Here is a 12193-nt window from a genome sequence, read left to right on the forward strand (position 1 = left end):
CAGAGTTGTTGAAGCTGGTACTCTTTTCCTCCCCGTCTCTCTGAAGTCTACCTAGCAGGCTTTTTCGGGCAAACGCTGAGATTCGCCATTTATTTAGACACGCAAAAGAAGGCCAGGGAAGGCTGTGCTGCGGCATTTGGAGAGGCAAAGAGACGGGGAGGCCCACGGGCACCGCCAAATGTGTGCTCCAGAAACAGTTAGGCCTTGGAGCCAAGAGCAGGGTAGTAGGAGGCTCTGCACGTGGTTAGTAACCTTCAGTTGTGGGTTTTTACCGGGGGGGGGAGGGGGGGGGCGCGGTGTAGAAAGGAGTTCATTTTAGCGTATGCTGAAATCAACAGCTTTCTCCATTGCTTCACTGCTGTCTCCTGCCAGTTTAAAGTACCTTTCAAAGGCCCAAGAAAAACAAGTGCCTTTTTAAAGGTATTGCGTTGTGCCTGGAATTTAAATTCTGGGGGGTGGGGGGAGAAATTTCCCTCCCATTCCAGCAAAGTGGATTCCTGTCAGGGAAAGGAGAAACCTGCTGTGTGTTTTGTTTTTGTTTTTGTTTTTTAAGTGACAGCCTTTCCAGCAGACTTTTTCTAGTTGTGTCGTTTCCAGGGATTCTGTTTTAGCTCATGTGCCTCCGGGCTGTTGTCAGAAGCAGGGAGCTGACCACAGAGACATGCAGCTGTGACACTTGACTTTGAACATCAAGGCATCTCAGGCTGTGATGCTCTCTAACATGGGCTTTTTCCGTGACCACTGCTTTGTTCTGGTATTGCACTGGCCACCTGCCATGTGGCGTAGACATCCTCCAGATCCTCAGGTGATTTGCAGACTCCTTTTGGCTACAGTTTTTAACTTCCCAAGTGAATGAGGGATCCAGCAGCTAAGAATAGCTCCCGTTTATATGGCGCTCACTATGGGCCCATTGTGGATCTAAGGGAATTCGACCTATTAATTCATTTGATCCTCAGAACAGCCCCAGGAGGTAGGAATTACCATCCCCAATTTACAGAAGACAAAACGGAGATAGGAGGAGCTGAAGTCACCTGCCAAGGTCACAGTTTTATCTGGCTGACTCTGCTCCTAAACACATAGGGCACTTCAGCAGGTGGTATAGGAAGTGAACAAGGCATGAGAGTAAAACATGGGCATTGGCTCTATTCTGCCTCAGGCCTGGGTAGATTAGTGGGAAGCATGGGCTTTGAACTTGATCAGAAAATCAAGTTTATACTGCATCTGTTTTAGCTATGGGCTAAGTGATCTTGAGCAAGCCACTTACCATGACTGAGTCTCCCTAAAACTGGGTGGGAATAACAATGCTTTTATAACACCCTGTTGTTCAAAGACTCAAGTGAGAGGAACAGACTCCAGTAGAGGGGTTAATTATTATGCAGGCAAGGGCCCCCTGGAGCTATTGTCTGTACAGAGACACCTGCACCCTATGGGAACCTCCTGGCCCACTCCTAGGGCTACCACCTGAACACTGCCTAGTTCCTTGGGGAAGAAACTAAACCGTTCTCATGGAAGAATTAAGGGCTTGGAGGAACCCCAGTCACCACAGCAACCTGACTCAGGTAGGGTTTGCATTAGTGTCTGGGTTGATATCAGAATTTTTTGGCCCAGTTTGTTATGATAAAACCATTGGATTATATATATAGCTCAAACCAGGTGGGAATCTCAGAGGTTCTGGGTTCCAACTCTTAAAAACAAACAAACAAAAAACCAAGCAAACCAAAAAAGGTCTTATTTTCAGGACTTTTGGGGAAAAAAATCTGGGAAATAAAATTAGCTTAAGGGAACCCAGAAAAGAGCAAAGAGCACCTAGCACTATTTAAAATAAAACAAACTCATATATATTTTCATTTGGGGAAGATGTTTTAAGCATTACTGACATCTCTTGAATCATCACATCTGCCCCGTGAGGGGATGAGGGTGGGCTTGGGACCATAAGCTGACCTTTAATTCTGGAACTCAGTACTTACTGAATCCCTCTGAGGAAGGTGCCAGAAACCCACAGCCTTCGAATCCAGCAGGCCAGGGTGATGGCAAATTGGACTATTCATGGGAATGCAGCCCACAGTTGATCCAGGACCAGTACCAGTACCACACTGGTAACTATGGCAGGCTGATGTCAATTTTCCAAGATGGAAAATATTAGAAGGTCTTTGAATGACATTGAAGATTAACTCAGTTTCTTTGCACGGCCCATCTGTGTGTCCTATTTCAAAGAATCAGCCTCACCCGCAAACAAAAATAGTGACTCTTATGACGCGTATTAGGTACACTCAACGGTCTGGAGAAAGGGGTTGTGTCATGCAGGACAGTGTTACTTTTCACTTACATGCACTTAAATCCTTCTGCTTTCTTGGGCTCTTAGGGGAGAACAAAGAATCATTTTCTGGTTTGCCTAATGGTCCTGCTTTACAAAACTGACTGTGGCTTGGAGTTAAAAAAAAAAAAAATGATGTTGAGAATGACGTGGCTTTCCTATGGTGTTGTTTTGGATATTTGGCAGTAGCTTCTCTGTCTGAGATACTGTCCTTTGTAAGCTCCCATTAGGGTTCTGGAGAAGACTTCTGCTGTAATGCCATGAAGGACAGAGGCTCTCAATGCCCATTTCATACCCTTCAGAGGTGTTTAAGCGCACCCAGTGTACCTCCTGGCAGATGAGGCACGGTCTGGGGCCACCAAGGATCCGCCTACACGTTCGGGCTCACCAGCTTAGACTGACGGACCTCACCGAGTCTCTGGGTCAATTTAGTGCCCCAACTTAGGGCAGAGTTCGGAGGTGAGGGTTGACAAGTCCTGCTGGCTAGGAGGCTAAAACCTATGGGGAAACAAGTGTGGACTTCTTAGTTTCAATGTCACGTTCAAGACTTAAAGGCAGTTTCTTGAGAGCGGCAGTGCCTGGGGAAATAATTAAGATGCAGAAGAATCAAATTTATTTCTGCCTTTTATTTCATTGCAGATGCAAACCCTTTTTTAAAAGACTTCGGCTTTTGAGTGACAAGGTCGGTTGAGGGAGACTCCTCTGATTAGTGTGGACAGGAATTTCACAGAAAAACCCCAAATTAGGATGAGAGGCCTGAACTCAGAGGCGGAGTGAGAGCACTCAGGTGAATAAGAACTAAGACCGGTTTGTATGGTTTCAGTGGCCAAAGGTCTGGCCCCAGGTGAGGCTAACCAAAAGAGAAGAGTTTCCCCAAGAAAGTGAGAGAGTTTTACTTTTGAAGTCGTCACTCATGCTCATCGTCATTTTAACCCACTACTTAGTTCCATTCTCCCGATCCTCTGCAGGGATTCTGGGGAGCAGAGACTGCGTCTCTCTTTGGGCTCTTGCTCATTCTTGATTCCCCGCTCACCCTCCCCCGTCACTTCTCGGCAGACAGGTGCTGACAGGGTCACAGGTGGAGCTGTTCTGTCCACAGAAGTGGCCACTGGGCCGTTGGAATCAAGATCAAAATGACTTCATTGTGTGGTCTCTTGGTAACATGGTCTCTCAGCATGAGCCCCAAGGATGGGAGTAGAATGATCGGGATTGCTATTTATCTCCAGACTCCATATCCGACCTGAGTAAAGCTCCGGACGCTTTATTCTTGAGGCATTTTCTGCTACAGTGGATTCTGGTAGAATGGTAATTTACTAGGAAATCCTATAGTCTTGATGTGTAATGGGGCTTTAATGTGTGGCATTTTGAAATTCACAGTTTGTATTAGAAAGCACTCTATGTGCTTTGAGAATCTTCTCTATGTTTAGCCTCTTTGACAAAGCTGAAATAAGTTGGCTGTTGGTCGGATCGATCCAGGGAAGAATGAACACTGGGGATACTTCAGGCAGAGAGATTGCTCCCGCATGTACACACAGAGTTTGGCAAACAGAACAAAGCACATCAGCAATGCACGTTTATATTCTGCTCCCTGCCAGGGGCAAATTAACAGTTGGCCTCTTCCCCTGAGTTTGTGGATAGAACCTGAAAACACTGGACAGCGAATGATGCTGTCTGGACCAGGGAGAATTAAAATTGATTTCTATGTTTCTAGTCTGTAATTTAAAAAAAAATCACTGAGTTGAACAGTAGTCTATATCAAATATGTTGGATCTTCTCTCCATTTTGGAGCATACATCCACGGCGAAGGCTAGGGATTAGATTTTCTTTCTGTAATTCATCAAGCAGGCACTTTGCCTGCTTTCCATTATGCTCTGTATAAGGTGCTAAAACGTCAGTGACTGGGTTCTGCCCCTTAAGGCCCCTGAGGGTTGAGTGGGTATAAATTAAATCAGCAGATGTGTCGTATGACCACCGTGGGCTCTCCCCCTGTTTTGATTCCCTTTGATGAGATTGGTGATCATAGCAACTGGATTCTCAGCACATTCTCATTCTGTTGGGTAACACAGAGGTAAGTTCGGCTCGGTGTCCAGGAGGAACACCAGGAATGGTCCTTCCTTGAAGTGTCTTGTGACCTGATTCAAGACCAAGGTTAGTGTAGGTATATAGATAACCATTTATTTTTAGAAAGGCAGGGTGGGGTGGGGAGGCAGATGCTCCTTGAAGGTCAAGAGCACGCTTAGCCATCTGTAATAACACAGTATCCTGTTTGGTGCCTGGTACGCAATAGATGATCAAGAAATACTTGTTGAATTGTAGGCAGAGACCATGCTCGGCTTATCTCACTTTCTCCAAAAGCACTATGCTTCGCACATCAGGAAATGTTGAGAAAGGAACAAGTAGCTTTAAATTCTTGTATCCAAGTATCTTTCTGAAACCCAGGTTTCTGGATTGCCCCAGTACTCTGTTTTGGCAGTGAACACAGTATGTCTTGCACCCTGTTAAATTGGATCCATATTTGTATCTCCTCAAGAAATTGTAAATTCCTGGGAGAACAGGAACCATGTTTCATGTATTTTTCTTTGACTTTCCCATAGGCTACCTTAGCATAGTACCTGGGACACAGGAGGTATCAGTAAAGGATTATTTTTTTTTTTAAAGATTTTATTTATTTATTTGACAGAGAGAGACACAGCGAGAGAGGGAACACAAGCAGAGGGAGTGTGAGAGGGAGAGGCAGGCTGCCTGCGGAGCAGGGAGCCCGATGCGGGGCTCGATCCCAGGACCCCGGGATCATGACCTGAGCTGAAGGCAGACGCTTAACGGCTGAGCCACCCAGGCGCCCCTCAGTAAAGGATTATTGAACTAGGCGGGGGATAAAAGCCCAGAGAGAACTACAGATCTTGGCCTGATTTTTCACTGGACATCCCATTATAATTCTGAGCCTAGCCTTGCTCAATAGAACATTATATCACCTTGAGTAAAAGAAGCCGAAGTTAATAATTATTAATGTTTCAGGGTGGGCAAACACCCTATAGGCACAATGTATCCTTTCATGGATTAATTTCTTTCCAATGGTTATACATTTCAGTTTTGCAGCTGGGCTCATACTCTGCTCTCTCTCTCTCTTTTTTTTTTTTTTCCCCAAGCTGAGCAGCTGTGTGGAGCCAGCCCTCTCTTGCCACAAGAATGTTCCTTTCAGGTAGTCATCACCTAAGGACCTTTCTCCCCACCAGTGAGTCTCAAGGAATTCTAGGTGTGGTTTCACTTCTCTTGGGAAGAGATTTTTCATGCTTTCTGAGGTGGGTTGAAAAACACAAGTGCGGGCCATTTGCTCGAGCCCCCGTTGTCCATTAAGTGATCAAAGGGACTTTTTCCTAAAATGGCCAGCCTACTTTTTGGGTGTAGAACTCACCAGTTGGTGAGAAATTATCTATGTGTGGTGTGAGTCATTTGTTACTGTGTTAGGATGGTCGATGTGCTCACGAAAGGACTTCCTTTTATCAGGGTGGATAGACCAACTGCAGAGAACACTTGGCGGCCCTTTCTGCAGCTGATAACCTTCAGAGTTTAAGATCGGTCTTCATCCCCTGCACTAGAATTGCTCAGTTTCTTTATATCGACTCTTGGGCACATCCCTAAAACTGTCAGTCGTTAAAGGGTGTTTGTGCTTTTTCCGTACAAGTTGGTAAAACTCCCTGCTTCGATGAGCTTTTGTCTAATGCCTTGGATGGCTTATTCTCTGTGCTTCTCTAACGGGCTGACTCACAGAAGCAACTGTCCTTCACTGGGGGTGGAAAGGGGAACTGACAGCTTTAAGAACTCCTTCCCTTTTTACTCATCTTACTGTCCAGTACCTGTCACTGTCAGATGATCCCCTGACTTCCTGGTAGTTTGGTTTTTGGCCACTTCGTGCTCATTTATGCTTGTGCTATAAAAACTTAATCTGAAGTCTAAAACCTAGGCAAATAATGGGCGGCGTTACCATGTATGTTCCTGGGTTGTAGAACACCCTTCGGAATGGCTCCTGCTCTTCAGGGAGCTCCATATAGCAGTCAAAATGGATGCAAAAATACACCGACACTGGATAAACACAAGAATAGTTGGGCTAACTGGACATATTAGTAAGTAATATGACCTTGAAGATCAGGAAAAAAGGGAGGAAGTTTTGGAATTTTAAAACTAGTCATAGAGGGGATGTCACTTAAAATAATGCTTATTGATATGTATAGCTCAAAAGGAAGATTTTGTGACAACTTTTTCTTGAACCCTGAGGGCAATTCGGTTGCATTCTCCACACCAGTTCCAATCAATGGGAGTAGCAGCCTGAAGCTCCACGTGGAAAACGGGGAGACCATGTGCCCTCCCTGCGGGAAAGTTCACCATGATTTTTTTTTTTTTAAAGATTTTATTTATTTATTTATTTGAGAGAGAGAGAATGAGAGATAGAGAGCACGAGAGGGGGGAGGGTCAGAGGGAGAAGCAGACTCCCTGCTGAGCAGGGAGCCTGATGTGGGACTCGATCCCGGGACTCCAGGATCATGACCTGAGCCGAAGGCAGTCGCTTAACCAACTGAGCCACCCAGGCGCCCCTCACCATGATTAATTAGTACTGTCTGCAGGTCATGCCAGCAGAGAGTGTAGACTCGTGTGCCAGATATTTATCAATCTAGGTTTCGAATCTAAAATTTACCGTCTATAATGCAAAATCGTTGATCGTCAGTAACTATTCCCTATACTAATCCAAGGGCTTTATTTTTGTTTGTTTGTTTGCTTTTTAAGATTTTATTTATTTATTTGAGAGAGAGCATGAGTGGGGAGGAGAGGGAGAAGCAGATTCTTAACCTGAGCAGGGAGCCTGTTGCGGGACTCGATCCTGGGACTCCAGTATCATGACCTGAGCTGAAGGCAAACGCTCAGTCGACTGAGCCAGCCAGGCGCCCAATTCAAGGGTTTTATACCTGGGAGAGGATCTGTGTTCTGTCCAGCCCAGGCCATCCTAAGCAAACTTTGGCAGACTGTGGTCCTCTCTTTGATTATAACCTCAAAGTTCAGACTGTAAGGCCAAACGTTTTGTTTTCTCTTAATGAGTGATTATGAATATCCCATGAATTGTAACCTTTTTGGAGCTCTGTATTTGAGTAAGTAAGAGTTAACCGTTAACGTCTGTTACCCAGTAAATAATGTATGTTCACTTAGCCTTACCCTCTCTGGTTTGTAGCACTGGCTTTCAGTGCTTCCCGATGGGAGAGACGGGGAGTAGGGGCAAGAAATATGTCTCATCTTTTAGAGGGATAGTTTGAAAATGAAAATTCCATATTATAACTATATAAAGATTATAATAAAAGTTTATCATATACATTTAATATGAATATAATATAAGTATATGTTTTCATAATACATAGTACCTATAATTCTTCTGCATCTTCTGGACTGGTGCTGAGCCAGGGTGTCTGTTTCAGAGATGTTCAACTTGGGGACAGAGCATGTCGCCCGAGGAGCAAGTACAAGAAAAGCCAGGGCAAGAATACTCACTGATCTGTCACATTTACTTTGTGACCTCCCTTCAAATCTCTCAAAATGCCTTCCATATCTTCATGTCCTCTCCAAAACTTGAAACAGAAATTGTCTCTACCAGTGAATCCTAAATCCAGCCCCTTGATTCCACTTCTTATCCTACTTTCAGTGCTTGTCCATGCCTCTTATAAAAGCAGAGAAACATAATGAAAGAGACTCTTACAGTTCGGAGTCTGAAGTTTTCTTGGTCTTAGCAGTCGTTTAATCACTAAATATTGAGGACTCAGTGTAGGTGGAGCTAAGGTGAGTTATTGAGTAAAATTCAGTATAAGAATACATTATGCCCCTGCAGTCTCCATTCCTCAGTGTTTGCCTCGGAGAAACACTTGGGTCAATAAGGGAACGCATACGATGAAGATCATCACAACAGTGTTCACAGTAGAGGGTAGTTGGTGCAACCCCAGGTATTCGTGTCTAGGAAAACAGAAAAGTAAAATGTCGTGAGTATGAAATGAAGTACTTAATAGCAGTCAGACATTATGGACTGGATGTATATACAGAAACATGGATGACCCTTAAACTAGCTTTGAGTGAAATAACTAAGAAACAGAACACGATCTGTAACACAATGTAATTCTGTAAATGGAAGACACATAAAGTGACAGCATTTTTTAAAAGATAAATCCAAAGATATATATCCAAGGAAATACCCGCAAGTGGGAAATCGGGAAATGGAGAATTAGTGTAGAGATGGGGATGAAGGGAAAAGCTAAAACAATGCAGATCAGCGTGAAGGTGTATCATTAATCGAGGCAGAAGGTGATCTCACCTCTCTGCACTTGAAGTAAATAAGAACATAAAGAAAGACTGAATCATGGAGAAAGAGGACTTACGTGCAAGAAATAAGAATGGCAACTAAGAGTATCAAGAAAAATGGTGAATGTTTGAAATAGCTGCTTTGGAGAGTTGGGAGGTCAAGTGCAAGGATTGCCAGGGAGCCCCAAGGGCTAGCTGAAGGCAGGAAGCACGTATTAATTGTGGCCCCACGCTGCATGGGTTATTCACTTTCCTAGAGAAGGAGTAGGCTGCCTGGTGCAGGAGTGAAGATGGAAAGTGTTTGAACTTACCTAGTACGATATTGTGATTTATAATAAATAAACCTTTGGTCTCCATCCCTGTTTCTGGCACAGAGCTCCTAAAACCCATGGAGTTTGCTAAGTGATGAATTTCCTAGGAGCCATAAAAGCGTGTTTTATTATGTTAATGAGGTGACTTTTGAACCCACCTAAGGATGGGGGCTGGTTGCCAGGAAATCAGCCCTGTGATTAGAGGGTTGGAACTTTCAGCCCCGCCCCCGCAGCCACTGGGGAGGAGTGAGGGGCTGGAGGTTGAATCAGTCTTCTGTGGCCAGTGCTTTAGTCAGTTTTGTGCCTCTGTAATGAAGCGAACATAAAACCCCCAAAGGATGGCGTTTGGAGAGCTAAGAGGTTGGTGAACCTGGGGAGATGTGCGTGGAGTGGTGTGGTGCACCTTCCAAGGTCATGGAGGTTCTGCGCCCTTTCCCCACACCTTGCCCTGTGCGTCTCTTCCATCTGGCTGCTCCTGGGTTATATTCTGTAAGTGAAATGTTTCCGTGAATTCCGTGAGCTGCTCTAGCAAATGAATCGGACCCAAGGAAGAGGTCATTGGAACCTCCGATCTGATGCTGTCTCCGGGTCCTTAGTGTCAGAATTGAGTTGTAGAGTACGACACACCCAGCCGGTGAGAATTAGTGATGTAGGGAGCCTCCCCCCCCCCGCCCCTCTGTTGCCCACTGCCACGTTGGAATTGGGTGACCAGAACCCTTACCCAGGTTGGGGGAGGTTTCAGCCAGGACTAAAGGAGATGGGAGAGAGCAGCTAGCAGAGGGCTGAAGAAGTGACCTGGGAGTGGGAAAGAAACCTCATCCTTTTTGGGCAACAGACTGGGCCAGAGATGGGAGTAGAGAAGATCATCTAGTGGCTGTGTTACAAATAGCCTGACTCTCCCAAGCCAGGAGGGTAGGAACAACATCTAATATAGATGTTAAGCCAATAGTTGGGCTCAGAAACTGGGTCAACAAAGTGGACTTGGAGCATTTGCTGAATCAAGAGAAAGAGGGGAAGATAATTCTGAAAGCGTCGTTGCCAAAACCAGTAGTCTAGAAACAAAATGATTCTGGTCAGGCACAGACTGTATTGGTGGATGGGTTCCAAGAGGGATAGGTCAGGAGTAGAAGAGCAGTGATTCCCAAGTCGGTGAGTAAGAATTTGCTACTGCTTTGGTTTACTTAATCACCAGAGCCCTCCGTTGGGGGTGGAGAGGTGGTGTGAAGGGGGTAGGAATCATGGGAGGTTCTTTTTTGCAGAGGAGAGGCAAGCGAATACCGTAAAAGAGGTTCTTCCGTTTCTTAATTTGTGTGTAATGGAGCTAAGCAATCTGGTCAGCTGTGGAGTACGTCAGCCCTGAGCCTGGGGCTACACTACAAATGAGCAATGTCTTGAATCCTAGATTTCACACTGAGGTGTGGCTGATGGACCCATCAGTGCTTCCTGGTTACTTTAGAATAATGCGTATCTTCAAAGCATCATCCTGATGAACTTTCTTCTTTGATCTCTTTATTTTTTTATTTAAAGATTGTATTTATTTATTAGAGAGAGAGAAAGTGCACATGCGCGTGAGAGAGCACAAATGGGAAGGGGCAAAGGGAGAGGGGGAGGGAGAAGCAGACTCCCCACTGAGCACAGAGCCCAAGTCCGGGCTCCATCCCAGGACCCCAAGATCATGACCTGAGCCGAAGTCAAACACCCAGCCAGCTGAACCACCCAGGCGCCCCCTTTGAGTCCCCTTCAAGTATCATAATAAAAGTAAAATTATCAGAGTGAAATCTGTAACCCATGTGCTCTTTTCTGCTCCTATCCAGGTAGCAGAATTACTCAGTTTACTGGAGGCTGCTGAAGTCTCCCCTCTGTCTCTGTCCGTCTGTCCATCCCTCCATCCCTCCCTCCCTCCCTCCATCCATCCATCCATCCATCCATCTTTCTGTATAAGTAACACTTTCTGTGCACCTGGTGCTGTTTCTGGCACGTAGTAAACATTAACTCATTGCATCTTGCCCACAGCCCCATGAGATAAGTGTGATTGTTATCCGCATTAGGAGAAATGGGCTGGATGGGCACTGAAGCACAGATCGCTGAAGTGCCTTTTGTCAGGCACCCAGCCAGAGACCAGGGGGGCCAGGACCCAAGCCAGGCAGCAGAGCCCCCGGGTTCATGGTCTTAACCACCCCATCAAGAAGCCCTTCCTAGAGGACTCGGAAATCCATCTGGGAAGTTCTGGAAACGCTTGCATGGCTGCTCTTCCCAGAGGCTCCTGCAGGTCCTCCCACACTGTGCTGGCTTGGAGGTGGGCCGGCAGTCAGGGTACCCCTCTGTGGATTGCAGCTGCTTGGTCGTCCATTTGTTTCTCATCTTGCCATCTTTTCCTTTCCACTGGCGTGTGAACACCTGTAAGAGCTTCCTCCTTGACTTTCCAGGCCAGGACTCGGGGCCTCTTTACCTCTACTGGAGATAAAGTGTAGTAGTACATTGGTGACGGGGTCTCCCTTACCTGCTCCCAGACCCTCCTGGCCTGTCGTCAGCCTCAGCTCAAAGCTCCCCAGGCCAGGTAACTCCAAACCTCTGCCTGCCTTCCTCCGGCACCAGGCAGCCCAGAACTTCTCCAGGAACGTACACAAAAGAGTACCATGCTGCCTGGGGCCACAGATTAAGGAACTTGAATTTTCTGAGGCCTGAAAGGTGATCTTTAAAAAACATTCATAATTTCTCAATGCGAAAGTAGATCTGTATATAGTCAGGGCAAATGCCTTCAGATTTCCATTTGCCCAATTCAAGCACTTTTATCCTTCCCTACAACTAACGACCGACCTAAATGTTTGCGTGTACACGTCCCTGTCTTTAAAAATAAGTTTGGCTTTATTCCTATCTTTAAGTGGTTTCCACTGAATGCAAACTGCATTCATCGTCAGATTGAACCAAAGGGTTTTTCAGCTTGCAGAGCTATGGAAGTTACTAGCGCATTAACTGCAAATGCAAATTAATAGGCCTGCACAGTGGGGAACATTGAGGTCATCTGACTGAAAATGAAACTGATTTCCTATCTTTATACATGCTAATAAATCAGGGGGGAAATATGCCCCCAGAGTAGACTGGACTTATTAACCCTTTCAGGTGACACTAAGATACTTGGAAAATAAGTCCCTTAGCATTTTCATCAAAGAGAATCAAAGATAAAAGCAATAAAAACCTTTCAGCGTAGTTATCTGTCTTTCTCATCCCATCTCTTGAA

General features: G+C 45.5%; 1 protein-coding gene across 1 annotated transcript in view; it reads left to right on the top strand.

Annotated features, from left to right (window-relative positions):
- Positions 1–12193, top strand: part of PRAG1 (PEAK1 related, kinase-activating pseudokinase 1) — a 50215-nt gene that overhangs the window by 9064 nt on the left and 28958 nt on the right. The gene's annotated exons all lie outside the window — the stretch shown is intronic.

Source organism: Zalophus californianus, chromosome 2 (assembly GCF_009762305.2).
Source record: "Zalophus californianus isolate mZalCal1 chromosome 2, mZalCal1.pri.v2, whole genome shotgun sequence".
NCBI classification, from domain to species: Eukaryota; Metazoa; Chordata; class Mammalia; order Carnivora; family Otariidae; genus Zalophus; species Zalophus californianus.